Source organism: Mustela erminea, chromosome 13 (genome assembly GCF_009829155.1).
Source record: "Mustela erminea isolate mMusErm1 chromosome 13, mMusErm1.Pri, whole genome shotgun sequence".
NCBI lineage: Eukaryota > Metazoa > Chordata > Mammalia > Carnivora > Mustelidae > Mustela > Mustela erminea.
The window spans coordinates 58,584,405-58,604,121 of record NC_045626.1 but is presented as its reverse complement, the minus strand read 5'-3'; the positions used below and the strand labels follow the sequence as shown (position 1 = coordinate 58,604,121).

At 45.7% G+C, this 19,717-nt stretch overlaps 1 long non-coding RNA gene across 1 annotated transcript in view; it reads right to left on the bottom strand.

The window, feature by feature from the left end:
• The window catches only part of LOC116572062, a 43,731-nt gene extending 31,598 nt beyond the window's left edge, over positions 1-12,133 (bottom strand). The window contains exon 1 of the long non-coding RNA XR_004278114.1: positions 11,994-12,133. This is a non-coding gene — a long non-coding RNA (uncharacterized LOC116572062). The remainder of the gene's footprint in view (positions 1-11,993) is intronic.
• Between the last annotated feature and the right edge of the window lie 7,584 nt (positions 12,134-19,717).

Below are 19,717 nucleotides of genomic sequence, written 5' to 3'. Positions count from 1 at the left end.
GGGAGCCTCAGAGCTCCAGGCTGGACAGGTTTCTGGCTGGAGGCTTGTATCGGCTGAAGGGATGGCCCCATTCCCTGCCACCGAGCAACGAGCAGGGGGACCTCAGCACCCTCCGGTTTTCCTGGTCTCTGGGGTTTATTTTGGCGGTGTCCTTCATCATTTTGTGAGAGCTGCTGCAAATCCTCGGAATATTCAACAGACAGATGTGCAAACACGAATACCAAAACCTATTGCAAAATATTCATTTGTATGTTAATGTATGCAGTCATTCAATAAACATTTGCGGAAAGCTTACAGCAAGCAGACCATGTGAAAAAGATTTGAGGATCTGTAGCATCTTTGAATTATTTATGAGGCAGTGCCCTCCCCCCTGATTAATATGAATAACAGAATTGACCACATCCGGGCCTTTGCTCAGGTCAGCGTTCGTGCAGACGGTGTACCCTGAAGAACCTCAAAGGGCTGTGTTTGGGTCTGGTGGTGAAGTAGCCCGTCCACTGCACAGGTGGGTGGAGATCCAGACTGAAGCTGAGTCCCCTTCCAGCAGAGTAAGACCCGGGACTGCTGTCATGGATCCCTCAGGCCCCATGGCTACATCTTTCTGCCAGGACACCCAGGGCAGAGGCACCGGCAGGAAGACAGGCATCCAACGGGATGTGTACCTGGCTCCTCGATGAGGCCAACAGGGCTGTCTTGCCCAGAGACCAAAGTTACAGACCTCTGTCCATACTTGGCCAGAGCCCTTTGCTCATGTCATTCAAAGCTGTGCACAGTTAAGAGTCTGAAAGGACTGCCATGCAAAGATCTGAAAGGACCAACGCAACCCACGGAGTAGCTACTCCCTTTTCAACAAGATCCGTATTTATTATAAAACATTTTTAACCAACAAGCATTCTTGAAACATGGTTCCATTTAGCAGGAAATTCAGATTGGTGTAGCTGGAAGGGGACTTGAAATAGGAACTTTTATTCCAAAGCAAGGAAAATGGGATCCTGGGAGGTGGGGTGACTTGCCCAGGAGCCCCCATGAGTGAGTTCAGAGAACAGAAGCTCTGGTGTTGGCCCCCCGCCTCCATCGCACCACGGGGCCTCCGATGGCAATGCCAGCAAAGTGATGTTTAGAAACTGATAAACACGTACGTGTGGGTGTATTATATGACAAGTTATACTCCACAAGCATAGCGCTTCCTATGGTAGCACCGAGAAGTGGGAAGAGCTGGCCGAGAGGCCGGGGAGCTAAGTTCTGGTCCCCAGTCTGCGAGTAACAAGCTGTGTGACCACAGGCAAGTTATTTGACATCTCTGGACTTCATTCCCCTCACATGTAAACGGACTGAAGTTTAAAGCCTTTCCTATCCCCGACACCCAGGACTAAGGGCAAAAAGCCTTGTGGGGTTAGCTACGTGTCATGCATAAAATAGAAATACAGAAGGATTTTGGCTGAAGACTCTCATTTAATTTGTTCTGCTGGAATGAAGGAACCCCAGGTCTATGATAAGATTCCCCCTTCCCAATGCACCAAGCATCATGTGAGAGGCAAGGGAGGCTCCGGGCTGGAAGGAAGGAGCAGATGGCGGCCATCCACCACCCACCTGCCAAGACCACCTCCCCATGGTTGCTACACACCAGACCCCTCGAGGCTCCTTGAATCACCATGATTGATGGGCTCTCGGTTTACACACTTCACAGGGCCCTCCCACTCTTGTCAAGGGTGGCAGGGGATGGCTGCTGGGTTCTGGGCTCTCGCACTTTCTACCTGAGCCTTAATTGGATTAGAGACATGAGGCAAGGAGAACAGAGGAACCCTAGCCCCGCTCTCTGGAAGCACCATCCTCGTTGACTAGGACAGCTCTGAATGTGTCTGGGAAGCTCTCCACCTAGCCTTGGCTCCAGCCCCAGGAGATAACACATACACAGATGTTCTCTTTGTATAAATGAGAACACGGGGGCTCTGTCCGGCTTGTAACCCCCTGCGTCCCCAGGAACAACGTGGCCTGAGGACACACGTCCATCAGAATGGCACCCCCTCTGTGCAGACGTCTTCCTCGAACACCAGGACACTCAAACCCAAAGGATATGAAGGCATTTTGTGCCCACCATTCATTCAAACACAGCGCATGATGAGAGAAGCCCAAAGTTCACAGAAACTGATACTTCAGTGAGAAAAACACCTCGAAGACGGGTAAAACCAACAGAGGAGGCTAACCAAGTCCTCGTTGGCCTGACTCATGTGGACTGAGGTTCAACAGAAGTTCAAGGGGGGAGAAGGGTAGTAAAGACCTTGCTCACTACTGGCACATCGCTTGCCTGGCAAAAACAGGTATGTTGAATCCCAAGACAGTAATAAATGCCGTCTGAAGACAGAAAAAAAGGAGTCAAACCCCAGATGGTTTTATTACTTGGGCAATATTATGGTTTCCACAGTAACATTTGCCCTCTGTTTATAAGAACAGGGCAGGGAAAGGGGACTGATGGGGTTTTTTGCAGTACTGTTTTTCCCCAGCTACGACTGTGGCTTTCATTATCGGGGGAAGACCTGAAATCCCACCAGCTCAGGTCGTTACTCTGATCTTTCCCAGCAAAAGAGTCGGGCAAGGAAAAAGGAAACCACCTTATTAAAAGCAGAAACACCCTCAAAAGTTAAAACCAAAATATCAAGAAGGGCAACCCCTTTAAAAAAAAAAAAAAAAAAGATTTGAGCATATCCAACAAATGGAAATCCCCCATAGAAAGAACAAAGGTGTGCAGCCCAGACGAGCCAGAATTTGAAGGTTAGTGGGGAATAGGAAGGGAGCCTGTTTATGAATGAAGCCATCTCATAACATACTCCCGTGCCCTCCCATAAAGAATACCAGGGTGGGTGCTGGGAGGAGGGGGCGTGGCCTCCTCGCATCTTGGTCACGTACTAGCTGTATCTAGAACAGAGGTTCGCTCCCCTGTGTGGTTACAACTGCAGCTATCAGCATAAGTCTGGGCTGGCCCTTGCAGATCACATTTTGGCAAAAGCTAAGGAAGGCTCCTCCTTGGGGGCCCTGGGTAAGGAAGGGATGCACAGAGTTCCAGAACCAGCAGAAACCTTGAAGGTTATCTGGCATGTTCCATCATTTTATAGAGAAGGACCCTGAAGGCAGGGGGAGGGAAGTGATCAGCCTAAGATCCCCCTGGAACGTGTTGGCAGAGCTGAGACCAGGACTCAAGTCTTTGCGTTTCTGATCTGCAAACATGTAGTATCTTCAACCATCAACAGAAAAAGTGAGTGCAAACCAATGCTTTGTCAGTCCTGTTTCAACCCTTGGGGGTTGTCCTTCCATAACCTTATCATTTCTCCTGATGATGCACCCTGGCTTCCTCTCTCTTGTCTCCTCTCCACCTTCTTCTCTCCATCGTGCACATGGTGGGGGAGGGGGGAGGTGGACCTCTGCTTCACTGACTGTCCCCCACATATCCCAAGCAGTACCTCCATCTCACTGGCAAGACCTGCATGAGTGAGGGGTGTGTGATTAAGTACAGGAGGAGAGGTACCAGAGAAGGAAATGCAGCAGGAAGGGTGTGGGAGGCAAATGCAGGAGGGGTACATGTATAAAAAAGGTACATGTATAAAAAAGGGTACAGGAGGAGGGGCACAGGTGTAAAGGGTGCGAGCAGAAGGGTTCAGGAGGAGGGGTGGCGGGACGCAGGTCCCAGCCTGGACCACACAGAACATATATAAGGAGCATGAAAACAAAAGGATTGTGACACTTCCGGGTTGGTTAATTTCACCGTCCATGAGAAATGAATGGTAAGTTAGGGACAAGGGTTGAAGGTCTTGTTCTCCACATCAAGCTCTCCCAGCATCCTATGTCTGTCTCAGGACCTCAGGCTGAAAGGGACCACAGTGACTGTGCTGCAGGTGTCCCTTATCCCTGACGGTGGACGCCAGTCAAGAGGATTGTATTTCCTTCGGGACCTCCAGCTGCGTGAGGTTGTAAGATTTACAGGCTACTGCCTGGATGCCTGGAGCTCAGGCACCTCACCCTCACCCGGGTGAGACAGATTTTCTGACTTGATAGCTCAAGAAGGCAAGACATTATTATTTTTTAATACCCACAAGATTCTAAGAAAAATAGGGAGGAATGGCAGTTTTATCGGCGCGTAGCTGGAATGTCTGATTGTCTGTTTTAAAAGGCTACCTCTATTTATGAGGCAGAGCTTAACCTCCACGGAATTTGTAGAGTGCATGGATTTGTGTGTCTTGATCCACAGAAAATACAAATGTCTGTGTGATTTTAGACCCAATAGGCAGACGCTGATCAGTCTTCTCGATCATCTGGAAGTCCATTTAGACCAACCAATCTGAGTGAATGAGTGAGTCAGGGACTCCCAGTTGTACATGTTCTTTCTTCTCATTCTAACTTGGTAAGGGATTTTTTTTAAAAAATCATCTCAAGTCACTTGAAAATGAAATTAACTATCAATCTAATTTTTAGAATAACTACAAGTTATAGAACATTTATAAAGGTAGCAACAAGTAAACATGAAACATTGTAACATCATATATATATTCGTATCTAACTGAATATACTCATCTTGGAAGCTACCTGATGGAAATTTGTGATCACAGCGCTATGTACTGTGTACCCACTACTCAGAAGTATGGGACATAAAAATGGGCCACCACCACACTGAGTGAACGTTTCCATACAGCTGCTCTGTAGTCAATGGGTTCCCAACAGCTGTGCAATAAAGCCTCCATCTGCAAGAAACTTCCTGGTGCCCTTGGGGCAATAGGGATCTTTCCTTGGGAGCCTGGCACTGGACACAGGGTTCCATGGGCTGTTGATATGTTTTATGTTACAAAGAAAAGAGAAAAAAAAAGTTTTATGGACAAATATGATTAGAGAATCCCAGGTCAAACAAAGAGAACTTGGCTTGTCATGCAATGCCTGGCCAACTTCATTCCCTCATCCCGTCAATGACAAGAACCTTAGGGTAAACTGAGTTAGATCTCTGTTAGCTGCAGGACCAGCTGAGATCAGAGCCCCAGATTACCCAAACCAACCAGTCCCATGCCAAGAGAAAGACTGGTGCTTGAATGCCCTTGACACACACAAACATACTGAAACCTCTGTGACAATCATCCCATCTTTTCTTTTCACCCCAAATGCTAATGCCACCAACCCACCATCTCGGCCTCTCTCAATAGAACATCCCATTAAACAGCGTTCAGTGGCATCTGCAGATCAACCAAAAGATACACGCTCTGCATATAGAGAAGCAAGCCATCTTTTGGGACGCCCGGGTGGCTCAATCAGTTAAATGTCTATCTTCCACTCAGGTCATGATCCCAGAGTGCTGGGATCGAGCCCCACATCAGGTTCCCTGCTTGGTGGTCTGTTTCTCCCTCCTACTGCCTCTCCCCCTGCTTGTGTTCTCTCTCTTTCTCTCTCTCTCAAATGAATAAATAAAACCTTTTTTAAAAAATGGAAAGAAAGTCATCTTTCCTCCTTTCCAAAATGAAAAAAAAAAAAGAATCATAGAGGTTAAATTGGCTATAGAGGTTAAGAAATCCAAAGAAAGCTATTTTGTTCACATCTACTTTTAGGCAAGAAAATTGCTCCACTTTCTGTGTACACACACACACACACACACACACACACAAATGTGTGTGTGTGCACATGTGTTTTACATACACAAATTCCACCAAGATGATCCCCAAGCATCCTAATAAAAACTGACGAGGTCAACCAAGTAGCTTGGTGTTTCCTTTCTCCCAGCTTCCCACTCTGTGGCATTCTGTCAAGCCCCTCCAACCATTGGAGGCTAAATGATAAAGCCATCACTGAATTAATTACACAAGGATCTTGGTTGGACCACTTGCCCAGCAGGGAGCCAGACCCTGGGGCAGAGCCCACAGGTGGAGAAGAAACAGCCTGAAGGGCTTGCCCTCTAGCTCATGCTACATTCTCTCTTTGCAGACAGCCAAGCAGGAGAGGAATCTGAGGTAGAAAGACAGGGTGGCCATGCTTTGATCTTTGTTCTGACAACAGTGCTTCACCAGACTTCTCTTCGGCACAAAGGACTGAAAGCCTGAAGTACGGGATACTCCTTTGTACATAATAGACACAAGTTTTCCATTAACACTGTTGATTTTGTCCCTCTTTTGGTGCGCACAGTGATACGCTATCATTTCAGAAGCTGACAGTGCAAAGTAGGATGGGTTTCCTAACAGTTTTATCTCTTTCTACAGTTGGCCTGTCCCGTGCCTCTCTCCCCACCCCCTTTAGCAGCAGGCACCATGCTAAGACCAACTAGGGCTCCCTAGAGAACTAGTTAGCATCCTAATACTAACTTTATTAGTTAGTATTAGTTAACTCTATTAGTTAGTTACTCTAAATCGACTCTAAGAATGATTTCACCTTCAGAAGACAGCTATTGAGTGTAAAAACCAAAAAATGGTGGAACGCAGCTTGGGATGTGGCTTTGCTGAAGCCCCCTTAGTTTTCTGGCAGGCCTACTTCCTTCAGCTGGTCCCCTCGTATTCCAAGGACAGGAACCTGAGCAAGAGCCACCATGAGAAATGCCTTGCATTTTCCTCAGCTCACTCTTCATTCCCTCACTCGATTATTCACTGAGGCAACACGGAAGATACTATGGGTATCTCCACAGAGCAGAGCATACGGTGAAGGAGGTGGACACATGAGAAGAAAGGCTGGACACAAGGAGGAGGCTGGAGAAGTAGTCAACTCTAGGCCAGGAGAGAGTCAACGCAGGTCTGCTCCCACAAAGAAATGATGAAGCTCTTCAGGAAACACACTCATAAAGATACACCAACAAGAATATTGCTGTCCAAAAAAGCTGAAAAAGATAGCTAATTCTCCACCAAGAGTGGGTTCAGGGGATGAAACCAAGAAAATGCGCACATGGGAGCCATTTTAGAGAAGTCTCTTCAGCCGTGATACACAAAGATCCCCTAAAACAGCATTAGGGAAAAAAAGAAAAGAAAAAAGACATAATGGAATGAAATTAGCTCACTTTTTAATTTCTTTATTGAAGAATAATTGACACACAATATTGTATTCATTTCAGAGGTACAATAATTATTCCATATTTATAACGGTTACGAAATGCTCACCTTAGTAAGAATAGTTACCATTTGTCACATACAAAGTTGTTACATATTATCATCTATTTTCCCTACGCTGTATAGTACCTCCCATGTCTTAATTATTTTGTAGCTGGAGGATTGTACCTCTTAATACCTTTCACCTATTTTGTCCCTCCCCCACACCTCTTCCCCTCTGGTAACAATCAGTTTGTTCTTTGTGTCTATGAGTCTGTTTCTGTTTTGTTCACCTGTTTTGTTTTCCAGATATCACCTAAAGAAAGTCATATGGTATTTGTCCTTCTCTGTCTGACTTATTTCACTTAGCATAATAGCTTCTAGATTTATCTGCATCATTGCACGTGACAAACCTCATTCTTTTTCACAACTGAGTAATATTCCTTTGTACATACACACCACATTTTCTTTATCCTCTTATCTAGAGATGGACATTCAGGTGGCTGCCATATCTTACCTATTGTAAATAATGCAGTGGTGAACATAGGGGTACATATGTCTTTGCAAATTCATGTTTTCATTTTTGGGAGGGGACAAGTGCCTAGAAGCAGAATTGCTGGCTTGTATGATTATTCCACTGTTTATTTTCCACTGTTAATTTTTTGAGGAACATCTATACTGTTTTCCACAGTGGTTTCCCCAATCTACATTCCCACCAACAGTGCACAAGGGTTCCCTGTTCTCTACATCTTCACCAACGCTTCTTATTTTCTGTCTTTTTGATAATAGCCATTCCGACAGGTAGGAGGTGATATCTCATTGTGATTTTGATCTGCATTTGCCTGATGGTTACTGAAGCTGCACATCTTTTGTGTGCACTTTTTGGCCATACGTATATCTTCTTTGGGGAAAAAAAATGTTCAAGGTCTCTGCACATTTTTACTTGGATTGTTGGTTTTTTCTTATACTGAGTTTTATAAGTTCTTTATGTGTTTTGGATATTGACCCTTCTGTGGTTTCAAGTCTTCTATTTAAGTTCTTAGTCTGTTCTGAGTCTATTTTTGTCTACAAGCTAGGATAGTGGTCCAGTCTCATTCTTTTGTGTGTAGACATCCAGTTTTCCCAACACCATTTATTGGAGACTGTCCTTCACCCATTGTACAGTCTTGCCTCCTTTGTCATAGATTAACTGACCATATATGTGTGTGTTTCTTTCTGGGCTCACTATTCCATGCTATTGACCTATTTTTATGCCAGTACCATACTATTTTGATTATTGTAGCTTTATTGTATCATTTAAAATCAGGAAACAGGATGCCTCCAGCTTTGTTCTTCTTTCTCCAGATCACTTTGGATATTCAGGGTTTTTGAAAGTCCATACAAATTTTATTTGTTCTATTTCTGCACTGAAATGCAAAGATCCCTATAAAAAGCTTTGCAAAAAAAAAAAAAAAATACATAGTGGAGAGCAAATGTCAGCTCATATTTGTTTAACAAAAAACTTATACAGATTCAAGTCTGCGCTTTCAAATGCAATGAAAGTTTCTGGAAAGATAAACAAAAAAACGGCTCACAGTGGTTATCTTTGCAGAATGGAACTTCCATTACATTTTTTACCATGAAAATATATTAGTTTTATTTTTTTAAGCTTTTTTTTATTTATTTGACAGAGAAAAAGAGAGAGATCAGTAGGCAGAGCAGCAGGCAGAGAGAGAGAGGAGGAAGCAGGCTCCCTGCTAAGCAGAGAGCCTGATCCGGGGCTCGATCGCAGGACTCTGAGATCATGACCTGAGCTGAAGGTAGAGGCTTAACCCACTGAGCCACCCAGGTGCCCCTAGTTTTATTTTTTTAATGAATAAAGAATAAGCCTACCATAAAGAAAACTAGCTCAAATACCACTCACATATTACCTGGGGGCATCCTAGTATAGCAGGCATAGCAGATCCTCTGAAATTCAGGGGATCTGATTTATAATTCTAACAAGGCCATATTGCTTTGGTATTTGGCCTTATATCACATACCCTCCCTACGAACCAGTTACACCTTTCAAAAAAGTAAGGATTATCAAGAGTCTCTGTCAGAATAAAGGATGGAGAAACATAGTAATAAACAATAGTAAAAAAATCACAAAATACTAATTAATTAACAGAACCAGGAGGTTATAAATTCAGTTTACTGAGTTATCCTTAAAAGTGGCTCACTAAAGGGGCGACTGGGTGGCTCAGTCAGTTAAGCATCTGCCTTCAGCTCAGGTCATAATCTCAGGGTCCTGGGACTGAACTCCTTGCTCAGCAGGAAGTCTGTTTTTCTCTTTTCTTCTGCCCCTCCACCCCAATGTGCTTGCTCGCTCTCTCTCTCAAAAAATAAATAATATCTTTTAAAAAAATCAAGTGGTTCACTTAAGAAAGAGCTGGCAGACAGCAAAGTCAGGCTGGTCTCCTTTCACAATGCTCCCATATTTGTTGTTATTACACAGCTTGCAAGATCAAGCCCCTGATCTTTTTGACCCCAAACCCCACCCATTTGCTCACTTAGTTCCAGCCACACTGACCTCCTCTGTTTCTAAAACAGGCTAAGCAAACTCTTGCTTAAGGATCTTTATACTTGTTCTTCCCTCGGCCTGAAAGCGTCTTCCTCTGGCCAGAAATCTCACCTAATTTGTGTCTCCAGTCAATTTCCACCTCCACCGAGATGCTATCCTTTATTGCTCCATTTAAAATATCGATATCCACCCACCCCATCATCATCACAACCCCCCTTACCTTTCTTTAAAGCACATTATACTCAACTTCTGTCTGCCTCCTTCTCCCATTACAATTTAAGAACCTAGAATAGCACATAGTAAGGAACCAAGCAAGTTTGGTGAATGAATGAATGAGTGAATATATAAAAATTCCTTTGTACTTCCTTATAAGTTCTGTATGAGCAGAAGCTAATTCAGTCTTAGTGTTTCTTATATTCCAGAGCCTAAAACAATGCTTAGCCTGCCACAATGGAATAAAAAGAACCAGATTTACCTTCTCATCTTAAAAACCTGAAACCCTTGACAACATAGCAAAAACAAGGGTTTCCAGACATTGGACAACAGACAAGATAATGATCCCGGAGACGAGGGAAACCAACAAATGAGCCCTATGATTGATTGTTCCGGCTTCCTGCCTAGAGAGAGCTTCCAGGCTTCAAGGCATGGGTGGGAAGCCCAAAGAGAGCCCTGTGGTTTCATGGAGCTGAGAAGAGAGAGCTGAGGAATCAGGAAAGCCATGACAACAGCAGGAGTTCACAAGGCAGAGTAGCAGAGAGACTCCTGGAGAGACTCCAGCCAGAGTGGGCAATGTCATATGATACAGACCATCAGGTAAGGCATGTGAAGAGGAAGGAAAAGTAAGTCTTAGACTAGGGACTACTCTGACACCATCTAACAAAGCTTAAAAGCAGTTTTCATTATGGTCAAATGACTTCCAAGAAAGTAGCATAACTTATCCCAGAACCAAACCCTGAACTACTGAAATGAATACCAAAACCTAGCACTTTATAAGGTAAAATATACAGATAAAATGTCTAGCATCCAACCAAAAATTACCACCCATGCAAATAAGCAAGAAAATAAAACCCATAGTGAAAAAAAATCAAACAGTATACCCAGACTAAGGAACAACCCAACGGATTGGGGAGCCTGGGTGGCTCAGTCAGTTAAGCATCTGACTCTTAATTTGGGCACAGGCCACAATCTCAAGGTCCTGGGATCAAGCCCTGATCAGGCTACATAATGGGTATGAAACCTGCTTAAGATTCTCTCTCTCCCTCTCCCCCACCCCTGCTAACATTCACTCACTTGCTCTCTCTCTCTCTCTCTCTCTCTCTAGGAAAAAAAAAAGGAAGAAAGAACAGAAAAGAAAAAAAAATTGACACAAAGGATAAAATTAGCAGGCAAGGACAATAAAGCAATTATTGTCATTTCCTATTATAATTCCAAAAGGTGGAGGAAGGTATGAATGTGTTCAAGAAAGACATGGACTATATAATAAAGACTCAAATCAAACGCCTAGAAGTAAAAAATATATTATCTGATATGAAAATTACATTGGATGAAATTAGGAGCCCGACTGCAGGGAAGTTGAACTCTAGCAATAAAATCTAACATGGAACAATGACTTTAAAAAAAGGCTAAAAAATAAAGACTAGAACATCACTATGTTGTGAAGCCCAGAGTCTTAATATACATAATTGGAATCCTCAATGGTAGGCATGGAAAAAATATCAAAGATCTGCTGGCCCCACTTTTTTCCAAATATGATGAAAACTCTAAATCCACAGATCCAAGAAATCCAACAAACCCCAAACACAAGAAATATGAAGAAAACAAGGCACATCATCATCAAATTGCTTAAAACCAGTGGTAAAAAAAAAAAAAAGAAAAATCTTAATAACAGACAAAATAAAAAAGAGGAAAAATTATAAATATTACTGCCCCATTCTCTTCAGAAACAACACAAGTCAGCGGTTCGGCATCCTGAAAATACTCGGGGGAAACCGTCAACCTGGAGCTCTGTATCCAGAGTAAAAAAAGAAAAAAAAAATCTTTTAGAAATAAAGACAAAATAATTTTTTTTTCAGACATATAAAGGCTGAATGAATTCATTCCCAGCAGAACGGCACAGCAACAAATGTTAAAGGAAATCCTTTGGGCAGGGGAAAAATGATACCAGATGGAAATCTAGATCTACACGAAGGAATGAAGAGCACCCAGAATGGAAAGATAATCATGATAACATTTTGTAAACAATTTCCCAGCAGAAGCTGACATTTTGCTCTTTTCTCTCTTCCCATATCTCCAAGTAAGATGGTTGCACACAGAGCTTTAAGAAATTTCATGAAAATATTAACCAACTATTATTACTGAATATTAAAAACACATATTTAGTGAGCCATCACGGATCCCTCATAGACGGAACTTACCGAATGTTGGAGGAAGGAAAATGGATCGAGACGTGGGGGAGGGAGAAGGAAGAAACACCCACTTAGCATTGGAGGTAGTTGCTTCCATCATGTGATATGACGGCTGCTATAACATCTCCCCTTGGCTTGTAAGAACTACCATGCCCACCCAAACAAAATGACAATGAGCTCAAGTCCATCAAATTGTCAAGCTGTGCACAGACTAAAATCACTCATTGCCTAAATCTGTCATATTTGAAGTCTCTGTAGTGAATAGATATTGACAAAGAAAGGGTCTGAGTGTTCTTCAGTCCCAGCTGGAGGGAGTCCTATCCCCACTGGCGAACGTGGGTCCCACCCTTACTCTTCCGGGAACAGGCTTGGGGCCCCCAGCCCGTGCGGGGCTTGTGTGAGCCTGTGACGGGGAAGGGGTTCCCCAGCAGCACAGAGAAGGGGCTGGCTGAGCTGACCTTCCTCTGGCCAAAACAAGCAGGCTCTTGGAGATCATTATTTTAATTAGATAATTTAATCAGTCTTGACATGCTTTGTATACACAGACAAGAGCACGCCCGAGCTGCCACGGGGTCCGTGATCTTGAAAAGGTCTGATTTTTCCACTCACTCCTGGGTACAAAAATAAGGACAAGCTAGGAAGAGTTTTATTAACTCATTTTTCCTTCACATAGTACCACCGAGTTTTTTCCAGAGGTCTAGAAAAGAAAACAAGCCTCGGTGCCAATTTTTTTAAAGGAAGTTATTCATTTCTCCTAATCTTCACGAAACAGGGTGATCGCGGAAGCCCCTTGAGACAACCTGTGTTCTCACGCAGCTGCCGGTGTGAGCAGTGCCCAGTGGAAGCTGCCGAGCCCTCCTGGGTGCGCCTTCTGGTAGAGAGGGCAGGGGGAAACCAGAAGGGGGGAAACAGAGGGGAAATGGAAGCAAAGGGAGGATGCTGTCTTTTTTTGTTTTTAGAAAAGCAAAATTAGTAGGGAAAACCATACATATTTCAACAAGTTTCTTCTTTTCAGAAGTAACATAATGTTCTTGCAGGCAAAGGAATGATAAAAATCCAGAGTCCTGAGACCAAAGTATTTTTCCAGGAAGACTTAACTATCTCCGCCCATCCAAAACTTTCTTTTTACCCAGAAGGTGGTCTCCGTATCTGGCTTCCCTCCAGGAAAGTGTCCGGGCATCTTCGTGGGCTGGGCTCCCTCCCTCCCACACCCCGCTCCCTGTTTCAGAGGAGACCTTCTTGTCACCGCTTGGCCACTTCCCACGAGTCCGGAAGCATGAACCAGTCTTCATGTTTCTTAAGCGACCAAGGCCCTGAACTTGCATTTGCTTTCCTGCTAATGTAAACTCTGAGGTGCCCCTCGCTCGGTAAAGTCACCCTGCGGCTCTGTGTCAATAATCCCTCCTGATTCATTTCCCCTAGAGCAGCTCCCGCATGACGAAGGGCTGTTCCCGGAACAAACTGCCTCTTCAGAAAGGTCAGACCCAGTGATCTGTACATATTCTAGACACGAGTCTTTTGGGACTTGAATGTAGTACAATCATTTTCCTCCAGTTTTGGTGACTTAATCTTCACTTTTTTTTTTTTTTTTTAGTGTCTTTTGATAAACCAAATTTCTCATTTTAATGGGAGTCAAATCTAGCATTATTTCTTATTTCTTGCTTGTGCTTTTTTGTGTCTTCGTTTAAAAAAAATCTTCTTCCCCTGCCCAAATGGCATAATGATACAGTGTTATAATGTTTTCCGGTGTCTTAATATTCTTTTAATTTTGTATTTAAGTTTTTAATGCAATTACAATGAGGTCTTTGTTATGACATGAGGTAGGACATCCTTTTTGTTTTCATACAGATAACTATTTGTCTCAGCTGCTTTTATGCCATAGTCCATCCTTTTCTCAGTGGTGTGCAACGAAATCTGTCATTTATCAAGTTTCCACACACGTGCATCTGTCTACATATATGCATATTAAAGACAGGAGTTCCTTCCGGGACCTTCAATTCCAGTCCAACACCCTAGGGTGCATTCCGGCCTGCCCCCTTAGCTTATTTATAACTCTTTTCTCCAAAAGTGAAAAACGTGGCTCTCATTATCTACAATATATTCACTTCTTTGCTCTGTCCTAGAATAAACACAAAGTGCTCTCAATAGTTTGAAGGCGGGGGGCGTCCCTTTCACAAGCAAACCAGGACATTATGCACCACCCCAAAGAAACAGGTGTGGAAAAGAAAGAACCAAGTCTGCCTGTCTCCCTCCCATTGGTAAGAGAGAGATCTGGACTCCTGGCCCATCCCAGCTGCGAACATAGTAGCCACACAACCTTATACAGTGACAACACCCACCCCCAGGAGCAGAGTCTATGGCAGGGATCCGAATAAAGCACGTAAAGCTTAGCGCTGAGTCAGATGCAGACAGGCGTAGGGCGGTGGTCCTCACTCTGTGGTTGGTTCCACACTCATTCACCCGCCTCACCGAAGAGAAATTCACCAAACTTTCCTCCCATCTCATTTTCCTGCCAAAAGGAAACCCACGGAGAATTGTTAACAAAGAGGATTTTGTTTCTCTGTCTAATGCTATCTAGGAATCGTAAATGCAGGGTATTAACACCTTCGCCATGTTTTAATCTATTCTTGAAAGTCTCATTGGATGACTTGGAGGTGCGTCCTCCCATTTGGGAACAGGGAAAACCAGGACAAAGTGGCCTCTGTCCTTGCAGGAGGCTCCGGCAGAGACAGCCAGGCTCCTAGATGAACATCTTAGAGCTTTGCTTTCCACTGAACCATGATGCTTTCCCAAGACGTGGAACTATCTAGAGGGAAACATCTGGGGGCGAGTCCGGGGGAGGCGAAGACAGCGTGAAGAGTGGAGCTCCTCCCTTCAAAGCCAACTTTCCAAGCCCGTGCTGAAGGAAGTTCCATTCTTTCCCACATGTCTCTGCCCGGCTAAATATAAATCCGTCTTGGTTTACATTATGCTGCCTCTAATTGAATCACATTCTTCATTTGTTTAATTCAGAAACAATAAGCCATCCTGAGCCCTCCCCGGGAAGCCTGCCACGGCCTCGGCGGGCCCGGTTCCCAGGCGCATCGGGCGGGACTTGGCACCGCTGCCCCACCCAGGAGCATTTTGGGGGTGCAGACCTAGAGAGAACAAATGGGCCGATTTTTAGGACGCCCTTAAACATGACTGCCACATCAAGGAGCCCAAGAGAAAACGTAATGCCCACCAGATGCCGAAGAAGCTTTGCAGAGCATTAACCCTTCGATCCTGACTTTAACCGAAGTCCTTAGTGAAATCGAACAGATGGTCCTTCTTGAATGTGACAAAGTGCCTACTGCAGAGCCAAAGCTGGCCTCGGCTCTCCAGTAGTGGAACGCTCGGGAATCGTGCTGGAAAAGAGGGAGAGAGAGAAAGAAGAGAGAGAGAAAGCAAAATGGTCGTTGCTTGTGGAGACTCTGATTCTCTACAGGAAAACCCAGAAAAATCCATTACGAACTGATAGAACGAAGTAAAGACCTGGCCATATATTGGTACCTAAAAGCCAGTAACTCTATGAGATCTTAATTTATGGTTCAATATAAGCAGGTTTCTTCATTCCTTTGTCAACCACTGAGCTCCTCTCATATGCTAGTGGGGATCCAGGTGCCTGAGAGCCAGCAGAGAACAGAGCCGTGTACCCCTCCATCCTGCAGCTTACCTCCTGGAGGGATGGACAGGATAAGGGACATCGATAGATATGAAACAACCCAGCAGTAAGACAGTCGGTGCTGAAAGTAAGGCCATGTGAGGGACATGTCAAGAGGCTGCTGGCTTTTAGGAGAAAAAGAGACACCCTCTCTGCAGAACTGATCTTAGGTGACATCCTGAAAGAAGTGGGGGCACCAATCATTGAAACTGAAATCTGGGCTGCTTCCATTTCCCTCGACCCAGCCAGGCAGAAGAATTATCTCCAGCAGATACCAGGGGAGAGGAAGCAGGGGAGGGCCTTGGGGCCCCACTGGAGGGTGGGAAAATCAGTATCGGAGGTAAGGGAGGCATCAGTAGGACACGAGGCAGGGGTCCCCAGGTCATAAGGAGGACTGTGGCTTTTACCGGTTAGAGGTTTTCAGTGGAGAAACAGCATGATCTGACTTTCTGTCCAAAGAGAGTAAGAGACTATAAGATAAGCATCTCACATCCTTTAAAATGGCTGCCATCGTTGGGGGGGGGTGCGGGGCGAGGGCAGGGAACAGAAACAAAATAACAAGTGTTGGCCAGGATGTGGAGAAATTTGAATCCTTGTTCACTGTTGGTGGGAATGTAAACTGGTACAGCCACTTTGGAAAACAGTACGGCAGCTCCTCAAAAAGAATTAAAAACAAAATTACCATAGGATCCAACAATTCTGCTTCTGGGAATATATGCAAAAGAATTAAAAGCAGGGACTTGAAGAGAGATTTTCACACCGATGTTCACAGCAGCATTAGTCACAATTAGCCAAAGGATAGAATCCACCCGGTGTCCATCAAAAGATGAATGGAGGGGCATCTGGGTGGCTCAGGGGATTAAGCATCTGACTCTTGATTTCGGCTCAGGTCACGACCTCGGGATCATGGGATCCAGCCCCATGTCCGGCTCCTCGCTCAGTGGGGAGTCTGCTTGAGATTCTCTCCCTCCCTCTTCCCCTCTCCCCTAACATAAATAAATAAATCTTTTTTTAAAAAACCTTCTGTGAGATCCCTTGAGTAGCCAGATTCATAAAGACAAAAAGCAGAATGATGGTCGCCGGGGGCTGGGGAGGAGGGAATGGGAAGTTGTTATTTGATGAGTACAGAGTTCCCATTTTGCAAGATGAAAAGAATTCTGGAGATGACTGGCGGTGATGGTGTACAACAGCATGAATGGAATTTACCACTACGGACCTGTAGACGGCTAAGATGGTGACTTTATGTTCTGTGTATTTTACCACAATTAAAAGAGAGAGAGAAGAATCAGGCCTGAGTTAAACAGCCTTTATTAAAATATTGTTTTACATACTAAACAGCCCAAGTGGCCTTGGCTCACAATCGTTTGCTAAGGCTTGCATGTCTAGAGCGGGCAAACCAGGCCACGTAGCCCCTTTTAGAATGCGGCGGTGAGGGGCAACTTCCTTCTGGAATCTTCCATCACTGCAGAGGCCGATGCTGCACAGTGACTCCTGCTTGCCCCTTCCTGGAGCCAGATTCTGCTCGCCATCCTATTCAAAACAAACACCACCAACAAAACGGGCTCCAACAAGCAATTTCAAGCTTCATGGCAATCTTGGGGAAAACGGCAAAGGGAGGTCTCATTCATGACTGAGAGCAAAACTTTTAGGATTCTGTGGCCCATCATTCGGTGTCCCTGGCCAGGCATGGAGTGACCGCCATCTTTATCCCTCCTCTCCCTTCTGCTGCCAAAGAAAACTCCCTCCCGCCAGCCAGCTCTGGCTGAGCCTCCTTCCTTCCTTTCCTGCTGATCTGGACCTTACACCCCCATCTTCTCTGAGCCATGCCAGCCTGGGGTATCTCAACTCCCCTCGGCCCGGCAAAGCTGAACAGAGCAGGCGGAGACAGACTTCTCCCCACGCAGGGATCACAGGGCCATGAGTACGCAGATGTCCAACCGTAGTAGGTAACGCACCATCCATGTGCTGTTTCACTTTCCTCTAGGTGGTCAGAGTCTGGGAAGATGCAAGCAAAATGCTTCAGAGACCACATGGGCGAGTGTAAGGATCACCACCCCCTAGGATGGTGGAGGAACAGGCCCTGGGGTCACTTTGTCTATAGGAGGACATCAAGAATGTGTAGACCCATCCCACGGGTCCATGCTACTAAGCGTGGCACTGGACAGAGCCCCCTTGGGGTTCACCTGTCTCCAGGGCTCTCATCCTCACCTTTCAGACTCCAGAGAGCCCGTTGCCTTCCCAAAGCATCCTTGCGGCGAGGCAAGCAACCCTGATTTGCCATCAGACGATAGAAACGGCCTGTCCCTCCACACCCATGCGTCCTTCTGATAAATTATAAAACCAAGTCAAATAGCAGAAAACTATCCCTTAAAATCCCGTCAGTACCAGTGTAGGGTTCTAAGCTGCCCTTAGGTGCTCTGAGTCAAGCCAGTTTGTAAGTTTCCGGTTCCACGTTCATGCCAGCCTACCTTCCAAAGAGGCATGTGTGAGAACTTCCTGAGTTCGGGGGATTCATGGACTTGGGAGTCAGGCTGAGCCTTTGGGTGTCTGGTGTCCCCTCTCTGGCCTCCCCTTGGGGGCTCAGGTGACACCCTCTGCCACCTCCTGTTGGGTCACAGTTGCTTCACGTCATTGCAACATCTTTCAACTCAAAGCTAAGCCCAGAGTTTCTGTGGTTGTGGGTTTCCCATCTGATATGGTTTTTGAAATTTACAACTAATCCTCAAAGAGCATTTCTTATTTGAAATCACAGCTCAAGACTATTTTCCAAGAAGGAAGGTAAACCCTGCTCTGCATGTCCTCCTTCCCACTTTCCCCACAGGGATCAGTGAGCTTAATTCCCTGCCCGACTGAGACTGGTGGCACAGGAGCCAGAGGTGCTCAGGGGAAGAGCTGCACTTACAGAACTGTCCCTGTCACCACCTTCCCCTCCTGAGGCTGAGGCAAGCCCCACCGCATGCCATGTCCTGGGGCAGGGTCTATGAGCCATCCACGCAGCCTGCCTCTCAGGCCGGGCTCAGGCCTCCCTGCACCAGCCAAAAGAATGTCCTTTCCCATTATCTCCCTGGGCCGCCACGTTCTCCTTTATGAAGGGGGAGTAGCGATCTCCCATCGAAGGAGGAAATAAAAAGTAAGACTGGCCGACAGCCGAGCAACAGCTGAAAGTTATCACTTTGCTTCTTCACATCTCTCTGTCTGTGGATATTTGCCCGAAAAAGACAAATACTCCCTGCAAAGTGGTTCCATGATGTTTCTCACAGCAAATGTGATGAGTGAACACTCTCCGTTTAAAGTTTGCCTTTTCACACGGTCCCCGGAAGGGACTTCTGCAAACGTCCTATCTGTATGCCGTGTGGCTCACAAACCTTGAGCACTCTCCAGAGTTCTTACTAGAACTTTGGTCAAAGGGTCATCCAATCCCAGTGCCCCCATGGACTGGGAGCTCTTCTTCCTCTTCATTAAGTTGCAGCGATGTCAGGGTGAGCCCGCAAAGTGGCAGGGGTGTGGCCCTTGGATGCCCCTCAGAATGTGGAAACCCCCACCCAGCTCCCCTGCAAGGCTGTGATCCAAAGTGAGGGCCGTGTGAGCGCCGATCTGCGGGGCACTAACCCACGGCGGGAACATCAATCGCACTGTTCTAGGCCCTTGACATGAACTCGTGTTTTCCTCACAACAGTTCTACCGAGGAGATCCTCCTGTTCTGCAGAGAACCTGAATTCTGCTCATAGGATGCTGCTGAGGACACTGTGGGGTGACAGGCGTCCCACCTGGATGCTTGAACTGGGTCATTCCTGATACCAGGACTTCTTTGGTCCCAGAGTGAGGAAGGAGATGCTGGGGTGGGCCCAGTGGGGCCTGTGTTGCCAGGGAAACACTCATCCAAAGGGAAGAACAAGCTGCGGTAAACACCAACGGCTAACGAGGAGTGGGTCAGAGCCACGTGGAAGGGGGGCTGAACACCCTACCGAGGGTCTGCCCCACACACCAGCCAACTCAGACCCTGTGGACGCCCACCTGGTCAGGGGACAGGGACCAAACGCTGAAGAGCTCT